The sequence below is a fragment of the Dasypus novemcinctus genome, chromosome 18 (genome assembly GCF_030445035.2).
Source record: "Dasypus novemcinctus isolate mDasNov1 chromosome 18, mDasNov1.1.hap2, whole genome shotgun sequence".
Lineage (NCBI taxonomy): Eukaryota > Metazoa > Chordata > Mammalia > Cingulata > Dasypodidae > Dasypus > Dasypus novemcinctus.
Window position 1 is genome coordinate 77,126,551 of NC_080690.1, and position 21,461 is coordinate 77,148,011.

General features: G+C 41.2%; 1 pseudogene; it reads left to right on the forward strand.

Moving 5' to 3' along the window:
* The first annotated feature begins 10,521 nt into the window (after positions 1 to 10,521).
* Positions 10,522 to 12,465, forward strand: LOC101422701 (bifunctional purine biosynthesis protein ATIC pseudogene; annotated as a pseudogene).
* The last annotated feature ends 8,996 nt before the right edge of the window (positions 12,466 to 21,461 follow it).

Below are 21,461 nucleotides of genomic sequence, written 5' to 3' on the forward strand. Positions count from 1 at the left end.
GCTTTATTTTTATTTTATTTTATTTTATTTTATTTTATTTTATTTTATTTATTTTTTATATGCAAACATCTTTATTTCAAATACCTAGTAACATGCAATACCAGAACACTGATAGCTCAGAGGGATTTTTTTTTCTTTTTTTTCTTTCTTTCTTTTCTATTAAATGTTACATTGAAAAAATATGAGGTCCCCATATACATCCCACCCCTCCTACCCCACTCCTCCCACATCAACAATATCTTCCATCATCGTGGCACATTCACTGCACCTGGTGAATATATTTTGGAGCATTGCTGCACCACATGGACAGTGGTCTGCTTTGTTGTCTACATGCCCTCCCCAGTTCACCCTGTGGGACATGGCAGGACACACAGTGTCTAGCATCTGTCCCTGCAGCACCACCCAGGACAACTCCAAATCCTGAAAATAGCTCCACATCATTTCTCTTCTTCCGTCTCCCTACCATCAGCAGCTACCGTGGCCACTTTCTCCACATCAATATAACAATTTCTTCCTTTACTAATCACAATAGATCACTAGCAGAACACCAGTAAGTCCACTCTAATCCAAACTCTATTCCTCCAGCCTGTGGACCCTGGGATGGTTATGTCCAGTCCCCCACTACATTAAGAGGGGGCTTAGATTCCACATGGATGATGGATGCAGTTCTCCTGTTTGCAGTTGTAGGCACTATTGGCTCTCTGGTGTGTTGGTTCACCTTCTTCACCTCCATGTTAGCTGTCCAGGGTAAATCCAATAAACCAAGAGTGGGAGTTACAAGTCTGCTGAGGGTCAGGGCCTGGCTCTCACATGGATAGTCCAGAGATTCAGGTCTTCTGTTTATACACCAACCCAAATGCCAACCACACGTCTGGTAAAAGTAACAGAAGAGGCATGTATAGAAAGGTTATATCTGAGTTCAACTCCATCACACTCAGGAACACAAACTCGAAAGTAGGACCAACTGACATGGCCTGAACTCCAGAGCCATCTGCCATGACCATAGAACCTGTCGATCTCTGTAGCCCTCAGGAGAACCAGTACCTGAGCTTCTATCTACTTTGGCTTCTCTGGTACACTGATGAGGTGTGCATAAGCATTACCCCTCTGATGACCTCCCGACTCTTTAAATAGACTTTGTGGCAGAGGCAACATCTAAACAAATACCTTCTGGGTTGTTTTCACCATCATCAAAGGGACCAAATCACAATATAGCCCCTTAAAAAAAAAGCAAATGTGTGCAGCATACCACACATAACCCGTTAGTGTCTGGTCACTCTGAAAATCACCATCCCTAACCAGGGGTAAACTGCAGATGCTTAAAACAAAACAGAAACAATGAACTACATTGTAAACCACCCTCTGTGAAGAAAAAATCAGTGAAAGGACATCTGAAACACCTGCCAGTAGCAGTAGGTAACTGTCTATCACATCCCTGCCCACTCCTCTAACACCCCTCTCAGAACTGTTCAAGAAGATTCCTTTACAAAGATCCAGAACCACACCACTGAAACCCAAAATGGAGCAAAGTGACTCTAAGAAAAACACACATCGTGACTACTGAACTCTATGGCAACACTTCCAGCTGCCTGTTTCTCACCAACAGTTCATGGGCATCACTCATGAGTATTCATTGTGCTCTCTCCAACGACAGTACATCAGTCCCATCCCACTCTCAGAAGAGGCAAGCATGCTTTCGCTGCTCCAGATTCTGCAACAGAACTCTCGTAAGCCGCCAGCTACTATTTACTGCATAAAATATGTAAATGTCCTATATAGAATGTCAGCCCAAATTAAGTTACCAAAAAATTCTTTTTACCACTCACCTCGTGCTGTCTTAAACTATAAATCATGATACTAATTTGATTTTTTACTTATAAAAATGAATAACCTTTTAACAAAAGAGCTAAAAAACCATAAAAATCTTTACAATAAGCTAAGTATAAATTCATCACTCCAGTTAAAGCGCTGACAGCGAAACCAATGTAGACACTGAAATTACAAGTTAAATTGCCAACTGCCTACAGCACCCCCACCAAAAGAAAAGTTACTATTGCCTATGCCTCAATGTATACAAAGTATGCAGCCCTACTGTTTAAAAATCTTAAATCCATGAAAATTAAAAATCATTCAAAAACATTGTTATGAAACCACAGTGAATAATCTAAAATCTCCTATTCTCACTAAAACTGTGTGTCTATGTAAGCTCTACTTATTCCTAAAATTGATTTTTCTGTCACTAGATAAAACTCAAAGAAATTTATAAAAAAAGTATAAAGTATATTACATTAAAAAGCTCTTCTTAATCCCCCCCCACTTGGTACATGGTTATCTACTAATGAAAATATTGCTTTTATACTGTTAAACCCACCACATTATGTAATTTCGTAGTCAAACATTAAATGTTCCAAGTTGAACGTGTCAGGATGGCCGAGTGGTCTAAGGCGCCAGACTCAAGCGCTCGCTTCCCACCAAGTTGAGTATGTGTTACCACTACTCTCTTATCCTTCCAGAACCCCTTATATTAATCTTATTAATCCTTCTCAAACTCCTGAGGGCAGTGAACTCAAAATCCACCATAACTTTCATGGCTAATTCCTATCGTTACCCCACTTATAACTCGTAGTCTCCTCATATCAGAAGGTCCATGCATCTTCCACACAATAACTCAGTTTATACAAAACATAGTCCAAAATGGCACCTTTAATCAAGCAGATAATCATCTCGCTGCAGAAAACACAGTGCCAGCTGCAGAAACAGAGTCCAAAAGGGAGACAACACCAGAATCCAATGCAGGAAGTAGCTAGAAGAATCTCGACGCCCTACTCCCTCACCTTCCCCCTCCAAACTTTATTGAAATTTTCTCCAATCAAAGTTGGGAATGTTAGAATGTAACCTCTTGCCCACTGAGTTCATATGTGCCTATAAGGATGTGTCCCTGGGTCCATATGAGCTCAGACACCGTGTCCTGTTCTGGTGCCTGCTTATCAACATCCCTACAAGGCCACTAAACATTCTTTCCCCAAAGGGTCAGGCAGCTCCCTGAGAAAGTAAGTTGGTACTTTCCCACCACATACCTTCATGCCATATCTTTGTGCCCCTCTCCAACCCTGCCCATGTCTGCCAGTTCAAAAAGTGTTCCAAAATTAGCCAACTGAGCTGAAGTCTCCATTCAGACCCCTGCCATGCTGGTCATCTAATAAACTTCTTTGCCTGCACCCTGGTCTCTCCTGAGCCTTATTGAACAGGGATGTAAGAAACTTACAGTTTTTGATCAATATGTTCCTGCTTTGTCCATTAGGAATACTTTCACATTGGAACCTGGGTCCTTTTGACATAACCCCCAATCTTTTGTTTTTTAAGCAATTCCATAATTTCTAGCATAGCATTATGCTCTGGGCTCATCTCGTATTTTTCCTGTTCTACACTAGAATCATCCATTTCTCCAAGAATCCTTTGGTTAGACAATGGTATTAGGAATAAAGTCCTGGGTTCTGAACATATCCACTGCTATAGGCTGTCACTGATCTCAGTCCCTCTATGCAGACAGTACTAGGAAACAAATATTTACAAACATTAGTCTAATTCCTTGTGGAACTAAGCATCTGCTTGTAAATATGCAGTCATCTGATATCTTTGACTCTAATAAAGCACCAGAAGTTTAAGTTTACCTTTCTGTCCTTTTCTTATTTGCACTTACCTATATTTATCATGTAGGATGCATTTGTATTTTTCGAAAGAGAATTTGGAGGTACATTGGGAAAAGATCAATTTTATGGTTTTGCCCATTTAAATTCCACTTTAATTTAAAGTAGGATAAAAATCCCCAGAGGGCATCATGAATTTCCTCATCTAGTAAGCAATCCAGACAGTAACTGGTATGCCCATATCATATTTTTGCATTACCCCTACCCCAATCTGTGTTCTGCTGCTGGAGAATTAATAGTCTATTCCCTTGTTTTTCTCTGAATTAATCCAAGGTTTCTCGCTCTGCAGTTGTCATTAAGTCATGAGTGAAAATAGGTTAGAAGGGATTCAGAAAGTTCATATGGGACCACTGGTCTAAGAGTGCCACTGTCCTCTGTTCTTGGTGAGTGGTTAAAGGTATAACTTCTTCTCATCTCAGAATTTTGGGTTTTCTTGATATATCAGTGAACCTCGAAATTTTGTTTTTGCACATCCTAAAGAGGTTTGTAAAACTCTGTGACCTCATTTTAGAAGGAATGTAAAATTCTTATTTGGGGAGCAGGCGTATCTCAGTGGTTGTGTCCCTACTTCCCACATATGAAGTACTGGGTTCAATCCCCTCTACCTCCTAAAAGAAAGAAATGAATGAATAAAAATAGAGACTAAAGTAAAAATTTTTTTAAAAATCTAGAGCAAATAATTGCTAAATACACAATTTTACCATATCAAATATTTGTACCTAACAATAATAAAAGGGAATTTATATCGCCCCAAAAAGACCTGCATCAACACTCATTGCATCATAGCATAGACTCCAAAGCTGGAAACCACTCAAGTGTCTACTCACTGATGGTCTGTATCGGGATAGTCAGAGTTCTCCAGAGAAACAGAACTGACAGAAGATACATGGATATGAGTATGCATAAATGTTAAGTGATTTATTATAGAAATTGGCTCATACTACCATGGGTATTGGCAAGTCTGAATTCTGTGGGGCAGGCTGCAAGTTGGAAACCTGATGAAGTTGAGTTTGAGTTCCTCAGGAGATGCTGGCTGACTGAAGGAGAGCTAGAAATTCTTTCTGACTGCTGAAATACTTCTCACTCTAAAGGTTTCATCTGATCACATGAGAAGACTCCTATCTCTGAAAGCAATACCCTTTTTTTATTGTAGATGTTATCAGCAGCAGGTGTAATCAACTGACTAAAAGTTTAAATCAATCTAATATCTCACAGTAACAATAAGACTGGTGCTTGCTTGACCAAACAACAGGATAACGTAATCCAGCCAAGCTGACACAAGACTTTAACCATCACAGATATATAAACTGCCTCCCGTTTCCATACAGTGAATTCATACACATTATTTCTAAAAAAATAATCAAGCTAATGATATAAGCAACAATGTGAGTGAATATCAAAGGTATTATGCTGAGTGAAAGAAACAAGTTTCTATATATATACTGTATGATTCTATCTATACGGCATTCTGAAAAAGGAAGAAATGAAAAGAAAGGAATGCTACCAGAGTTTCCCAGGGTATGGTGTGAGGGGAGGGTACTGACTTCAAAAAGAACGGGAATCTTTAGCGTAATTTAAAGCTCTCCACCTAGATTATCCTAGGGGTACATTTGCACATGTGTCAAAACCCATACAGCAGGATCCCTAAAAAGTGTGACAATTAAATGATGTAAAATTATATCTGAGGAAACTATATTTCAATAAATTTAATCCAATACATAATTGGATTAAATTGCATAGAACTAGGACATTACCATAATGTACAGTGAAACGTAAAAGACTCATTCTGTATCAGAATTTTTGCAGATCTGAATGTTTTCTATGATATCATTGTTTGAGACCAATTTATTTTATGTTCCTTTCTGTTAGTTAAGCTCTAGTGAGGATGAGGAATCCACTCTGGAGTTTCACTCGGAGGGAACGTTGAGGCATCACAGAGATGAGCCACAGCTAGAAACTGCTCTGCCCCCACACCCTCCTCCCAGGGCTGATGAATGACAATGGAGGAGACTTTCTGAGCCCAGCAGCCAGAACGATCAGCCGGGGGAGGCACACCTCTTGTCTTCAGCTCCCTTCTAGCCTTTGCCAGTGCCTCCCTGGTGCATTCATCACCCAAAGACCAGCTGGGTGGGAAGGCACTGAAATGTCTGCCTTCATCTCCACAGCAGAGCAGTTGGCAGATGGTCTACAAGGTGACAGCTAACAAGGAAATGATGTGCACAGCTTTTAAGAGAGAAAAATGCCCAAAGAACCTCTCCAACTGGGCAATTTGGACAAGATGTGAGACCAAACCACTGAGCTCTCACTCACATGTGGTCCACAGCTGCCCAACAGAGTCACACATTCTCTGTCCTGGCAAATCCCAGGGCTACAGTTTTTCCTACTCTTCAGCATTCAAGGAACCCTTCTGGTCCCCCTTGTCCTCTAGAGTTCTTAGGAGGGTACATCACCCAATGCCTGGTCCTGAGTGTCTTCTCTTTCTGACTCGAGGTAGAGGAGGAGCCTGACCCCTTTGGTGGGGCAGGGATGAGCCTTCACAGCACCTCAGCCTTTTCCACAAACACCCTCCACCATCCTCTGCTCTCAGTCCTGGACTTTGTAAGCCCTCAGTGTGGTCAACGTATCACAATCCTGCTGAGGCACAGGGATCATCTACTTAGGAATTTAGCGCTAGTCTCAGAGCCTGAGCAGATGCTGCTGGTAAAATGATGTATAAAGGAATTATCTCTGAATTTGGTAGTATGAGACATTCATTGCATTTGATGAATACATCTCTGAACACTGCTGCACCTCATGGTCAAAGGTCCACATCATAGCCCACACTCTCCCACGTTCCACACAGTGGGCCATGGGAGGACATACAATTTCCGGTAACTGTCCCTGCAGCATCACCCAGGACAACTCCAAGTCCCAAAAACACCTCCACATCTCATCTTTTCTCCCATTCCCTATCCCTAGCAGGTACCATGGCCACTTTCTACACACCGGTGCCACATTTTCTTTGATTACTAATCACAAAAGTTCATGAATAGATTATCATTAAATCCACTCTAATCCATAATCTATTCCTCCATCCTGTGGACTTGGAAGGATTGTGTCCACTCCACATCTATATCAAGAGGGGGCTTAGATTCCACCTGGATGCGGGATGCAATTCTCCTGCTTTCAGTTGTAGGAACTCTTGCCTCCATGGTGTGGTGGTTGACTTTCTTCAACTCCATGTTAGCTGACTGGGGTAAGTCCAATAAACCAGAGTGTAGGAGCTGAAGTCTGCTGAGTCTCAGGGTCTGGCTATCACATGGTCAGTCCAGAGATTAAGGTCCCCTGGGTATATATTAGACCCCAGCACCAACCATAGTTCTGGTAAAAGCAATAGGAGAGGTTTGTGAACAAAGATCACATCTGAGTGCAGCTCCATCACACAGAAACACAAACTCCAAAGTCGGGCCAACTGACATGGCACTGAACTCCATCTGCCATGACCATAGAACCTGTGGGTCTCTGTAGCCCTCAAAAGAACCAATACCTGGGGTTGTATCTACTTTACCTGTCTTTGGGACTCTGCTGAGGTGTGTATAAGGGCAACCTCTCTGATAATGTCCCAGCTCTTTTTGGAGACTCATAGACATATAAACTCATTTGTCCTTTCCATTTCCCCTTTGATTCAGGTCAAAAAGCATTTTTAACTCCTGGTATTATATGTAGATTGAGATATTCTGCTGGTCCATGTTGACCCTTTTATTCAAGGTCATTTTCTAGTTACATCATCAGCTGGTACTTGGTAGTAATCCCTCAGCACCAGGGAGGCTCATTAACACTTTTTAAAGATTAAAGTTAATAGATCACAAAGAATGTTACATTAAAAAAACATTGGACGTTCCCAAATAACCCACTCCCCACTCCATCATTTTTGTAAATTGTATTTTTTTGAAGATATGTACATCTCAAAAAATGTTACATTAAAAACATAAAAAGTTACTGTCTACCCCCGCCCCCACCTCCCCACCCCACTCCTCTCACCCCTACAACGTCCTCCATCATTGCTGCACACTCATTGTACTCGGTGAACATATTTTGGAGCGCTGCTGCACCACATGGACAACAGTTTACCCTGTAGTTCACACTCTCCCCCAGGACATTCAGTGGGTTATGGCAGGATATATAATGTCCAGTATCTATCTGTGCAATATCATTTAAGACAACTCCAGGTCCCAAAAATACTCCTACATTGCATCTCTTCTTTGCCCTCAGCAACTACTGTGGCCACTTTCTCCACATCAATGCTACAGTATCTCCATTACTAGTCTCAATAGTTCTGTAGTAGAATACCAGTAAGTCCACTCTAATCCATATTTTATTCCTCCATTAATGTAAACCATTATCCATGTGGTGCAGTACTGCTCCAAAATGTATTCACCAAATGCAATGAATGTGCCACAATGATGAAAGAGGTTGTTGATGTTGGAGGAGTGGGGTTGGGGTGGGGTGTGGGGTATATAGGAACCTCTTGTATTTTTTATTTTATTTTATTTTATTTATTTATTTTTATTTGTAAACATAGCATTTTATTAATAAAATTTTACACCCCTTCTTACAATCAACAGTTTGTAGTGATTTAGTATGTAATACTCTATAAAAGTTCAATAGAGAATATTCAAGCTGAAACAGTAAACTTTAAACTATGCCAAATCAACATTCATTTGCAATTTAACTACTATCAGCATAAGTATAAAAAAGGAAAAATCTAAAATCTTACCACAAAATCAAAAGATCTAGTTTTCCTTTGTCAGCATCTATAAACAGTACAGATTTCATGTGGTTTACACAGACTTAGGTCCAGCCCAAGGTTAAGACTGCAAAAATAAAGCCTTCAAACATCCATATAAGCTTGGCAAACCATCATTACAATATTTCATCACAGGTAATCAGGCGATGTGTCATGCAGGGAAGCCACGGCTATAAATTTGGGCTGTTTAATGCTACAAAGCGGCCAAAACTGTAAGCAACTTAATTTTATTTTTTCATAATAGATGTTATTATTAAAAGGCACACATAGCTTATTCCTTGCATCAGGTCTTGAAAAAGCGTAACATTCTTATAAGAAACAAGAATTGCTGGTACAACGGCTTAGCTTTGTAAGATTTTATAATGTCTAGGCTCCTCTCCATAGCTTTTCTCTTTAAGACTTGTGATTGAGATCACACACTTCAACAAACGCTCTACTACAAACTAAGCAAAGTTCTGACACTTCAACTATCCCGACATCAATAGTAGGAAAACATTTTGTCAGTCAGTTGTGTTACCACCATAAGCCAGTGCTGCCCCGTCCCTCTCTGGAAACAGTGGAAATCTTCACTTGAAATCAGCCTCCATGTTTTCTGGCAATGCTTGTATGTCAACTCTCTGGCTGGACACAGTGAGCAAACTCTAGTGCTAGTGCACTAGTGCATCAGGAAGGCAGCAAATGTGTCCTGGGCACTACGGGGGTGGCTGGTGCCGGTATCTCTAAAGGAGAGTCCATGGCAAAATGAGAAGAGAAATAAGGCAAGAAGTCTGCTTCAGTCACAGAGAAGGCAAGCTTTAAATTTTTAAGAAGGTCAGAGGAATGATTGACAATGACATGAAGGACTCACAAAGAAATGATGGAAAGACTGAGCTGGGTGAGAGGAAAAATTTTTTTTTTTGCTGGGGCAATGAAGCTCTGTCTACACAGTACAACAAATGCTTTGAAAACAGAACCACCAATCAGTTGCTCTGACTAGTCAGTTGCTGCTGTTGTCCCCCACTGAACTAACTGGTCACTCGGACATCTCTGGGGATGATTCACACTAAGGAAAAAGGTCTTAAGAACGTTAATAACCTCAAATGCAAAATAAGCAGAGGTAAACATATGTAAGAGCTGCTTTCAACTGTTTTTTTTTAGGGGTAAAACTGGTTATTCAAGTATAAATTTCATTAAAGATTAACAATGGACTGATATTAGGGTTAAACCTCAGAGCAAAGTCAGGCACTGCTGTGGGCAGAGGGCTGGCAGTGTCCTCCAAAGGGAATCAGGCATGGCGACAGCTACTGGGCTTGCCCTGCCAGTGAGAGGTGACCCTTCTCTAGCTGGGTGGCCAGTGGGCTCTGGGCTCTCCTCGGAGAAGGAATGACCAGCTTTTATACAACATGGCATGAGATGCTATAGGCATTTCCTTGAAAATTCTAGTTCTTGCAAAAGATTACTGGCCCCTAAGTGCAAAATGCTAGTTTAAAGATGATTTCCTCCAAAGTTCCCCATTGAACAATTTGCTTTACAAAGGACTAGAAAGTTACTGCATCAAGAAGTGGTTGGTGTCCGTAAAACTAGCATGCTTTGTTTCTGCTGCATGATTAAGGAGAGCACTGAGGTGTACAGCTTAAAACTGTGGACAAAGAAGCCACCTTCAAAAAATCGTGACTATCTTTGGACTTCCCATTAATTGGCTAATATAATTTGGCACTTGAATTCTTGTTCATGGAAAGCTACCCAGAATTTTGTTTGTTTCAATTATGAAGCATTTTCACAAGGCACTGGGCACTGTACAGATATGTAAATGAACTGGTGACAAACTGAAAAAAATTTTTGTTTCATTTGTTAGTAATCATAGTTTTAATTTCAGCATCTCTGACAACATACACTAATCTTACTATCTAAAATGTTTAATGTTATAAAAGGAAAAGATATGAGGTTTAAGATTTTTTGTTATTAAACCTCTGAATTCTTTTTTTAAAAGCTGAAAATATTCTAGCATATCTACAATTGACATACTCTAGAAAGAAAGAACAGGGGTCGCTCTGCTTCCTTCCACACGTGGCTATCTCCGCGCCGCTCCCTGCACCCCGCCGCCTGCAGCCATGGCGCCCGGCCAGCTCGCCTTGTTTAGTGTCTCAAACAAAACCGACCTCGTGGAATTTGCCAAAAATTTAACATCTGTTGGTTTGAATCTGGTCGCTTCTGGAGGGACTGCAAAAGCTCTGAGGGAGGCAGGTCTGTCTGTCAGAGATGTCTCTGAGCTGACAGGATTTCCTGAAATGTTAGGGGGGCGTGTAAAAACTTTGCATCCTGCAGTCCATGCTGGAATCTTGGCTCGTAATATCCCGGAAGATAATGCTGACATGGCCAGGCTTGATTTCAATCTTATAAGAGTTGTTGTTTGCAATCTGTATCCATTTGTGAAGACTGTGGCTTGTCCAGATGTAACTGTTGAGGAAGTTGTTGAACAAATTGATATTGGTGGAGTGACCTTACTGAGGGCAGCAGCAAAAAACCATAGTCGAGTGACAGTAGTGTGTGACCCAGGGGACTACGCTTTGGTGTCCACGGAGATGCAGAGTTCGAACAGTCAAGACACCTCCTTGGAGACAAGATGGCACTTGGCCTTGAAGGCTTTTACTCACACTGCACAGTATGATGAAGCAATTTCAGATTACTTCAGGAAGCAGTACAGTAAGGGAATATCTCAGATGCCCTTGAGATGGAATGAACCCTCACCAAACTCCTGCCCAGTTATATACCCTGCAGCCCAAGCTTCCTATCACAGTTCTAAATGGAGCCCCTGGATTTATAAACTTGTGTGATACTTTGAATGCCTGGCAGTTGGTAAAGGAACTCAGAGAAGCGTTAGGCATCCCAGCTGCTGCCTCTTTCAAACATGTCAGCCCAGCAGGCGCTGCTGTTGGAATTCCACTCAGTGAAGATGAGGCCAAAGTATGCATGGTCCATGATCTCTATAAAACCCTTACACCCATATCAACTGCATATTCAAGAGCAAGAGGGGCTGGTAGAATGTCTTCATTTGGTGATTTTGTTGCATTTTCTGATGTTTGTGATGTCCCTACTGCCAAAATTATCTCCAGAGAGGTATCTGATGGTATTGTTGCCCCAGGGTATGAAGAAGAAGCCTTGAAAATCCTTTCTAAAAAGAAAAATGGAAATTACTGTGTTCTCCAGATGGACCAGTCTTACAAACCAGATGAATATGAAGTTCGAACTCTCTTTGGTCTTCATTTAAGCCAGAAGAGAAATAATGGTGTCATCGATAGATCATTATTTAGCAGTGTTGTTACCAAGAATAAAGATTTGCCTGAATCTGCTGTCCAAGACCTCATCGTGGCCACCATTGCTGTCAAATACACCCAGTCTAATTCAGTGTGCTATGCCAAGAACGGTCAGGTTATTGGCATTGGAGCAGGACAGCAGTCTCGGATACACTGTACACGCCTGGCAGGGGATAAGGCCAACTTCTGGTGGCTTAGACATCATCCACGGGTACTTTCAATGAAGTTTAAAGCAGGAGTGAAGAGAGCAGAAATTTCCAACGCAATTGATCAATATGTTACTGGAACCATTGGCGAGGATGAAGATTTGATAAAATGGAAGGCACTTTTTGAGGAAGTTCCTGAATTATTAAGTGAAGCAGAGAAAAAGGAATGGGTTGGCAAACTTAGTGACGTTTCAATCAGCTCTGATGCCTTTTTTCCTTTCAGAGATAATGTAGACAGAGCTAAAAGGAGTGGTGTGGCGTACATTGCTGCTCCTTCCGGTTCAGCTGCTGACAAGGTTGTGATTGAGGCTTGCGATGAGCTGGGAATAATCCTCGTTCATACCAGTCTTCGGCTCTTTCATCACTGATTTTTTTGTCACATTATTTTATGGCATGCTTATGTGTAGGTGAACAATTGTGTGAAATTTTGAAACTGCCTTTTGAAAAGAAATAAAACTTTAAATATTAAAAAAAAAAAAGAAAGAACACAAATACTAGTTTTTTGATGGTACAAACTATCAAATTAAACTTCAATTATACTTCTGAAAGTCTTTCTACATTTGGAGAGTAAATGATTTTTCTATATGCTAAGACATTGTTATGAAACCACAGTTAATAATCTAAAGCCTCCTATTCTTGCTGAAACACTGTGTGTCTCTGTTTAAATTCTTCTTGTGCCTAAATTGATTTTTAATGTCACTAAAAATGTAGGAATAGAAAAATATATTGTATCTGAAACGTTCTTATAAAGCTCACCTAGGTGGTACTTTACTAATGAAAGTGTTACTTGTCCACTGTTAAACCAACATAATCTGCCCCTGTCTGTATGAAACAACAAAAATGAATCTGTAATTGGGGGACTTTTATTTTTTCATGGACTTTAGATCCCGAAACAGTGAGTCTGCATAGGCCAGTAGTATGGCTAAAATGACTTTATTTTTTCCACTTTGTATAGTTTGAGGAATAGGCAACAAGAAATTATTATTACTTTCCATTTTAGGCTGTAGGGTTGTGGTCATTTTAACTTATACCCTCAGTGCCTGCATTGGCTTTGCTGTTGGCACCTTAACCAAAGCACTGGATTTAAATTCATTGTGGTAAAGATTCTTTATCACCTTTTATCTGTTTCATTAAAAGGCCATTCAGTTTTCAAATAAAAAGTTTAATTAATATCCTGGTTCATAGTTTAAGGCTGCAAGAGGTAATTGGTAAATAAAGGTTTTTTTTTGTCACTGTTAATTTGGGCTGACATCTTTTATGAGCACTTATCATTTTATGCAGTAAATAGTGACTGGCTGGTTGCAAGAGTCTTGTTGTAGTGTTTATAGCAGTGACAGCATACTTTGCCTCTTCCAAGGGCAGGAAGGAACTGATGTACAGTCGATGGAGTGAGTTCCTTGAATACTCGTGGGTGATGTCCATGAGCTGTTGGTGAGCAACAGACAGCTGGAAGTGGTGCTATAGTGTTCAGTACCATGATGTCTGTTTTTCTTGCAGAACTACTCTGCTGCTTCTGGGGTTTCAGTGGTAAGGCTCTGGATCATGTGAGGGCATCTGCTTTAACGGTCTCAAGAGGGGTGATTAAGGAGTGGACAGGGATATGATAGACAGTTCCCTGCTGCAGCTGGCACCCACAGAGGGGGCTTTACCACAGTTTATTGTTCCTGTCTTGTTTCTAGTATTTGCAGTCTACCCCTTGATAGGGATTGAAACTTACAGTGTGACCAGACACTAATGGGTTAAGCCTTCTACTTGCACCAGCATGTGGTGTGCTGCACATATATCTGTGAAGAGGCTCAATTGTGATTTGGCCCCCTTTTACAGTTGGGATTAATATCCAAGGGGTACTTCTTTAGGATGGTGCCTCTGCCACAACCTGCACCCAAAACCAATATTGGTGCTGGCCACATCCAATTCACAGCGTACGTCAAGGTTTACCCCCCTTACTGCTTGAGCCTGTGCTATTGTCCTCTTAATTTTTTTATTTAAAGCAGCCTGCTGGGGTGTATTCCCTTGTCCATGCACAACTTTTCCTGATTAGCACATATAACGGTTTTAATACCTGAGCTAAATGAGGGGTGAATGGTTTTTAATACCACAAAAACCTCAGAAAGGTCATTAATTTTTTTGGCATTTACCATGTGGGAAAACATTACACTTTAACAACACTTAAGAGTTTGACAGAGCTGCCAGGGCTTTGCAACTTGTCCCAATTGTTTACCTATTCCAGGCTCTTAAGTTAAGATACCATTGTTTCTGGTGTTTCTTTTAATTCTGAAATAGAATTATTGATTAACATGATATTATTAATATAGGGAAATAAGGTTACAGCCACAGGCTTTTTTTCCCTCTTTTTTGGACTTTATTTTGTCATTATTACATTTTAAAAAAATGAGATCCCATTATACCCCCCACACCCCTCATCCCACTCCTATCCCCATAACAACAATCTCCTCCATCATCATGAGACATTGACTGCATTTGGTGCATTCTTTGGGATCTATTAACTTTAATTTTTAAAAAATGTTAAAAAAGATATGTGAAAATAATGCTTATTACACAGACTTCTTTAATCTTAAAGTATTTTATCTGATTTGGATTTATGAATCTATTTATACTATATAGTATCTCTTTATAGCTTTATAGTAGTTGATTATTGATTGGCATTACCTGGAATGTATTTCTTATTTTTTTACATTAATCTTTATTTTGGACATCTCCCCTGAAAAAATATCCCAGTGAATACTGTAAAACAATAATTTACTGTCACAGGAGAAATTATTTGGTTAATAATGGAAATCTTTGAATCGAATTTATCAACTGATAATCTTCACTTCATGACACCTGTTCTATTTTCTGATTTTTTCTCTCTGTACTTTTTCTCTGTTAATTTTTAAGGTAATTGTACCCTTTTTCTTTGGAAGTTGTACATAGAGTCTCTCCATTTCTAATCTAGAAATTACAAAATACTTTTGAAAACGAATGGCAGTATCAAATTATTTAATATCTTTAACTTCTCCCTTGAAAATATATGGACAATTATACAGCACTAATCTACTCAATTTACTCATCAGTAGATTCCCCATTTTGGGGAAGTGGAGCTTTCAATTCCAGCCATGGAACAGCTCCTGAGCCAACTTGTGCCTCCAGGGGAAGATGAGCACCAGTCTCCACGGCACGGAGCACTCTACTTATGATACTTCTCTGCAGATGGACAATCTCCTCCTTCCATTCAATCAAGGATGTTGCAGAATATTTTTCTGGTCTCCTGGAGCCCCCAGACAGGTGCTTCAGCTAGCTCCAGACAGATCTGGGTGTCTACTAGCTGCCCTGTAGAAGGAGTAGACTCTCGGAGCTCCTTACTCCACCACCATCTTGCTGGTTGTCCCATAGTATGCCTTTAATTTTTCATTTGCTTTTATTACCTCATCCAGTTTAACATTACCTCACCTTTGGAGATGGCTTATCTTTGCTGACTGCTGGGAATTCTTTTCTGTGTTCCTGTGCTTTCAGTCTTTAGCAACTCCATGGAACCACACAACTTAAGTTAATTTACATGTCAAAAATCTTCTTTGGGCCTTTCTGCTTGGGGAATTTATTATTTCCATTTTTAAAGGGATATTTGCACCATATTGGGAGAAAATTCTTCATGAGAGTCTCGGGTTCTTTTTTTCTTTTTCTTTACTTATATCTTTTTTGTCTTTATTTATTTTTTTAATGTTACATTAAAAAAATATGAGGTCTCCATATACCCCTCCACCCCCTCACCATGCTCCTCCCATATCAACAACTTCTTTCATCATCATGGGGCATTCACTGCATTTGGTGAATACATTTTGGAGTACTGCTGTACCACATGATAATGGTTTACATTATAGTTTACACTTTCCCCCAGTCCTTCCAGTGGGCCATGGCAGGACACACAAGGTCCAGCAACTGTCCCTGCAGTACCACCCTGGACGACTCCAAGTCCTGAAAATGCCCCCACATCATATCTCTTCTTTCTTTATATTTTGAATCATGTTTGGTTCCAAACTACCTTTCAAAGACTTTCATAGAACTGATAGCCTTGGGAGAGGGCAGTCGTGTCTCTAATCACAGGAAAGGGAGGTCATTACCTGACCAGTAGCTGAGAGAAAATGCCTCCCTCTGAAGAAAAGCTTGACCAGCTTTGCTTGTAGCAAAACAAAAGCCTGGGCTTTCTGGCCCTGAGGTTATTCAGCTCTGGTGCAATTCCACTGCCTTCGCAGCATCTTTGAAATGTACATAATGCGAAAAGAGGTAAACAATTATAACTGTGAAACTTTTTTAAAGATGTATTTTTTATTTATTTCTCTCCTCCCCTCCCCCCCACAGTTATCTGCTCTCTTTGCCCATTCGCTGTGTGTTCTTCTGTGACCACTTCTATCCTAATCAGTGGCACCAGGAATCTGTGTTTCTTTATGTTGCATCATCTTGTGTTACCTCTCCATGTGTGCTGCTCTATTCTTGGGCAGGCTGCACTTTCTTTCATGTGGGGCAGCTCTCCTTACAGGGCACACTTCTTGCCTGTGGGGCTCCCCTACGAGGGGACAACTGTGCGTGGCAGGGCACTCCTTGCGTGCATCAGCACTGTGCATAGGCCAGCTCCACATGGGTCAAGGAGGCCCGGGTTTTGAACTGTGGACCTCCCATGTGCTAGGAGGACCCCTATCCATTAGGTCAAGTCCACTTCCCATAACTGTGAAACTTTGACTCTAAAAAGATAAAGAAATAGATGGACCTTGACTTAACACCTGCTCCTCGTGATCTCCCATATTCTGGTCCCACCCACCTGCTTCCTGGAACCAGAGACCCCTGTCCTGGTGGTGGTGGGGAATGGGCCTCTCTGAAGCTCTCATCCCTCCCTTCTCATCACATCCCCTGGGGAACATGCAAGGAAATCTCAGAAAATATCCCTGAGAAAGGGGCGAGTTTGCCCCAGAGAGAGCCAGACAGTGTGGGCAGGGGTTGGAGACTGGACCATGGAAAGGGTGAACACATGGATACTGAGGGCCAGCTGGGGAGACATTGGACAGAAGACCCTGGAGCCCCAAATGAGCAGAGTGAACTTGTGTGCAGAAAGGCTCTTCAGGGCCCCCACCCGGCATTTAATTTTACAAAGTAAAAAGGTGCAGCTTTGCTTTCATCATGATGCAGGTTACTTTTCAGTTATTAGAAAGTCTCTTTCTTACTTCCACCAAATTCAGAGATAATTCCTTTAAGCATCATTTTACCAGCAGCTTCTGCTGAGGCTCTGATCCCACACTAAGTTCCTAAGCAGATGGTCCCTGTGCCTCAGCAGGATTGTGATACGTTGACCACACTGAGGGCTTACAAAGTCCAGGACTGAGAGCAGAGGATGGTGGTGCTTCTGGAAGAGGCTGAGGTGCTGTAAAGGCTCATCCTGCCCCACCAAATGGTCAGGCTCCTCCTCTACTTTGAGTCAGAAAGAGAAGACACTCAGGAGCCAGGCATTGCGAGATGTACCCTCCTAAGAGCTCTACCGGACAAGGGGCACCAGAAAGGTTCCTTGGAGGCAAAAGAGTAGGAAAAACTGTAGCCCTGGAATCTGCCAGGACAGAGAATGCGCGACTCTGTTGGACAGTGGTGGATCACACATGAGGGAGAGCTCAGTGGTTTGGTCTTAGATCTTGTCCAAATTGCCCAGTTGAAGAGGTTTTGGGGCATTTTTCTCTCTTAAAAGCTATGCACATCATTTCCTTGTGAGCTGTCACACTGTAGATCATCTGCCAACTGCTCTGCTGTGGAGATGAGGGCAGGCATTTCACTGCCTTCCCAGCCCACTGGCTCTGGGTGATGAATGCACCAAGGAGGCACTGGCAGGGGCTGCAGGGGAGCTGGGGACAGGGTGTGTGCCTCCCCCAGCTGATGGCCCTAGCTGCCCAGTTCAGAAAGGCTCCCCCATTGTCATCCTTCAGCCCTGGGAGGAGGGTGTGGGGGCAGAGCAGCTTCCAGCTGGGGTTCATCTCTGTGATGCCTCAACATTCCCTCTGAGTGAAACTCCAGAGTAGATTCCTCATCCTCACTCGACCTTATCTAACAGAAAGGGACATAAAACAAATTGGCCTCAAACAGTGATATTTTAGAAAACAGTCAGATCTGCAAAAATTCTGATACAGAATGAGCCTTTTAACTTTCATTGTACATTATGGTGATGTCCTAGTTCTATGTAATTTAATCCATTATGTAACAGACTTTATTGAAATACAGTTTGTTGAGATATAATTTTACATGATGTAATAGTCACACTTTTTAGGGATTCTGCTGTATGCATTTTGACAAGTGTGTATAGTCTGTAACCACCAGCATAATCTAGGTGGAGAGCTTTATATTACACCAAAGATTCCTGTACTTTTTGAAGTCAGTACCTTCCCTTCACACCATAGCCTGGGAAACTCTAGTAGCATTCTTTTCTTTTCATTTCTTCCTTTTTTTAAAATGCTATAGAGATAGAATCATACAGTATACATATATAGCGTTTTGAAACATGTTTTCTTTCACTCAGCATAATACATTTGATATTCACTCATGTTGTTGCTTATATCATTAGCTTGTTTGATTTTATTAGAAATAATGTGTATGAATTCTCTGTATGGAAATAGGAGGTAGTTTATGTATCTGTAATGGTTAAATTCATGTGTCAGCTTGGCTAGATTATATTATCCTGTTTGGCCAAACAAGCACCACTCTTATTGTTACTGTGAGACATTAGATTGATTTAACCCTTAGTCAGTTGATTACATCTGCTGCTGATTATATCTACAATTAAAAAAAGGATATTCGTTTCAGAGATAGGAAGAGTCTTCTCATGCGATCAGATGAAAACTTTAAAGCAATAATTATTTCAGCAGTCAGAAAGAATTTCTAGCTCTCCTTCAGCCAACCAACATCTCTTGACGACCCCAAACTCAACTTCATCAGGTTTCTAACTTGCAGCCTGCCCTACAGAATTCAGACTTGCCAATGCCCATGGTAGTGTAAGCCAATTCCTACAATAAATCAATTAATGTTTATGCATACTCATATCCATGTATCTCCTGTCAGTTCTGTTTCTCTGGAGAACCCTGACTATCCTAAGACAGATCATCAGTTAGTAGACACTTGAGTGGTTTCCAGCTTTGGAGACTATGCTATGACACTATGGGTGTGACACAGGTCTTCTCTGGATGGTATAAATTCCTTTCTATTATTTTTAGGTGAAAATATCTGATATGCTAAAATTGTATATTTAGCAACTATTTATTCTAGGTTAGAAATTTTTTTATATTTTTACTTTAGTCTCTATTTTTATTCATTCATTTCTTTCTTTAAAGAGATACTGGGTATTGAACCCAGTACTTCCTATGTGGGAAGTAGGGCACAACAACTGAGACACACCTGCTCCCCAGATAAGAATTTTACATTCCTTCTAAAACTAGGTCACAGAGTTTTACAAAACTGTAGGTTGTGCAAAAACAAAATTATGAGGCCCACTGATACATCAAGAAAACCCAAAATTCTGAGATGAGAAGAAGTTATAACTTTAACCACTCACCAAGCACAGAGGATAGTGGTACTCTTGGACTAGTAGACCCATATGAACGTTCTTGATCACCTCTAACCTATTTTCACTCATGAAATAATGACAGTTGCAGAGATAGAAACCTTGGATTAATTAGGAGAAAGACATGGGAATAGCCTTTATTAACTCTCCAGCAGCAGAACTCAGATTGGAGTAGGAGTAATACAAAAACATGACATGGGCTTATCAATTACTGTCCGGATTGCTTACTAGATGAAGAAATTCATAATGACCTCTGGGGATTTTTGTCCCACTTTAAATTAAAGTGCAATTTAAATGGGTAAAGCCATAAAATTGATTTTTTCTCAATGTACCTCCAAATTCTCCTTCAGAAAATACAAATGTATCCTACGTGATACATACAGGTAAGTGCAAATAAGAAATGGACAGAAGGGTAAAATTAAACTTCTGGTGCTGTGTTAGTGTCAAAGATATCAGATGACTGCATATTTACCCACAGATTCATAGATCCAGAAGGAATTAAATGAATGTTTGCAGCTATTTATTTCCTACTTCTCTCTGCTCAGAGGAACTGATCAGTGACAGCCTATAGCAGTGGATATGTTCAGAACCCAGGACTTTATTTCTTTTTTTTTTTTAAAGATTTATTTATTTCTCTCCCCCCCCTTCCCCCCCCCCCCCCACACCCCGGTTGTCTGTTCTCTGTATCTATTTGCTGTGTCTTGTTTCTTTGTCCGCTTCTCTTTTCAGTAGCACGGGAATCTGTGTCTCTTTTCTTGTTGCATCATCTTGTTGTGTCAGCTCTCCATGTGGGTGGTGCCCTTCTTAGGCAGGCTGCACTTTGTTTCATGCTGGGTGGCTCTCCTATGCGGCACACTCCTTGTGCGTGGGGCTCCCCTACGCGGGGGACGCGCCTGCGGGGCACGGCACTCCTTGTGCCCATCAGCGCTGCACATGGGCCAGCTTCACACGAGTCAAGGAGGCCCAGGGTTTGAACCACAGACCTCCCATGTGATAGACGGACACCCTAACCACTGGACCACGTCTGCCGCCAGGACTTTATTTCTAATACTATTGTCTAACCAAAGGCTTCTTGGAGAAATGGATAATTCTAGTGTAGAACAGGAAAAATATGAGATGAGCCTGGAGCATCATGCTTTGCCAGAAATTATAGAATTGCTTAAAAAACCAAAAGATTGGGGATTATATCAAAGGGAGCCAGGTTCCAATGTGAAAGTATTCCTAATGGACAAAGCAGGAAAATATTGAGCAAAAACTATGCGTTTCTTACATCCCTGTTCAATAAGGCTCAAGAGAGACCAGGGTGCATGCATAGAAGTTCGCTAGATCACCAGCATGGCAGGGGTCTGAATGGAGACTTCAGCTCAGTTGGCTAATTTGGGAATACTTTTTGAACTGGCAGAGATGGGCAGAGTTGGAGAGGGTCACAAAGATACGGCATGAAGGTATGCGGTGGGAAAGTACCAACTTAGTTTCTCAGGGAGCTGCCTGTCCCCTTGGGGAAAGAATGTTTAGTGGCCTTGAAGGAATGGTGATAAGCAGGCACCAGAACAGGACACAGGTGTCTGAGCTCATACGGACCCAGGGACACATCCTTATGGGGATGTATGAACTCAGCGGGCAATAGGTTACATTCTAACATTCCCAACTTTGATTGGAGAAAATTTCAATAAAGTTTGTAGGGGGAAGGTGAGGAAATGGGGTGTCAAAATTCTTCTAGCTACTAGCAATAGTTTCTGGTGTTGTCTGCCTTTTGGAGTTGAGAGATCGTGGACTCTGTTTCAGCAGCTGGCTCTGTGTTTTCCTGCCTCAGGAGACGGTTATCTGCTTGACTACAGGTGCCATTTTGGACTATGTTTTGGATAAACTGAGTTATTGTGTGTA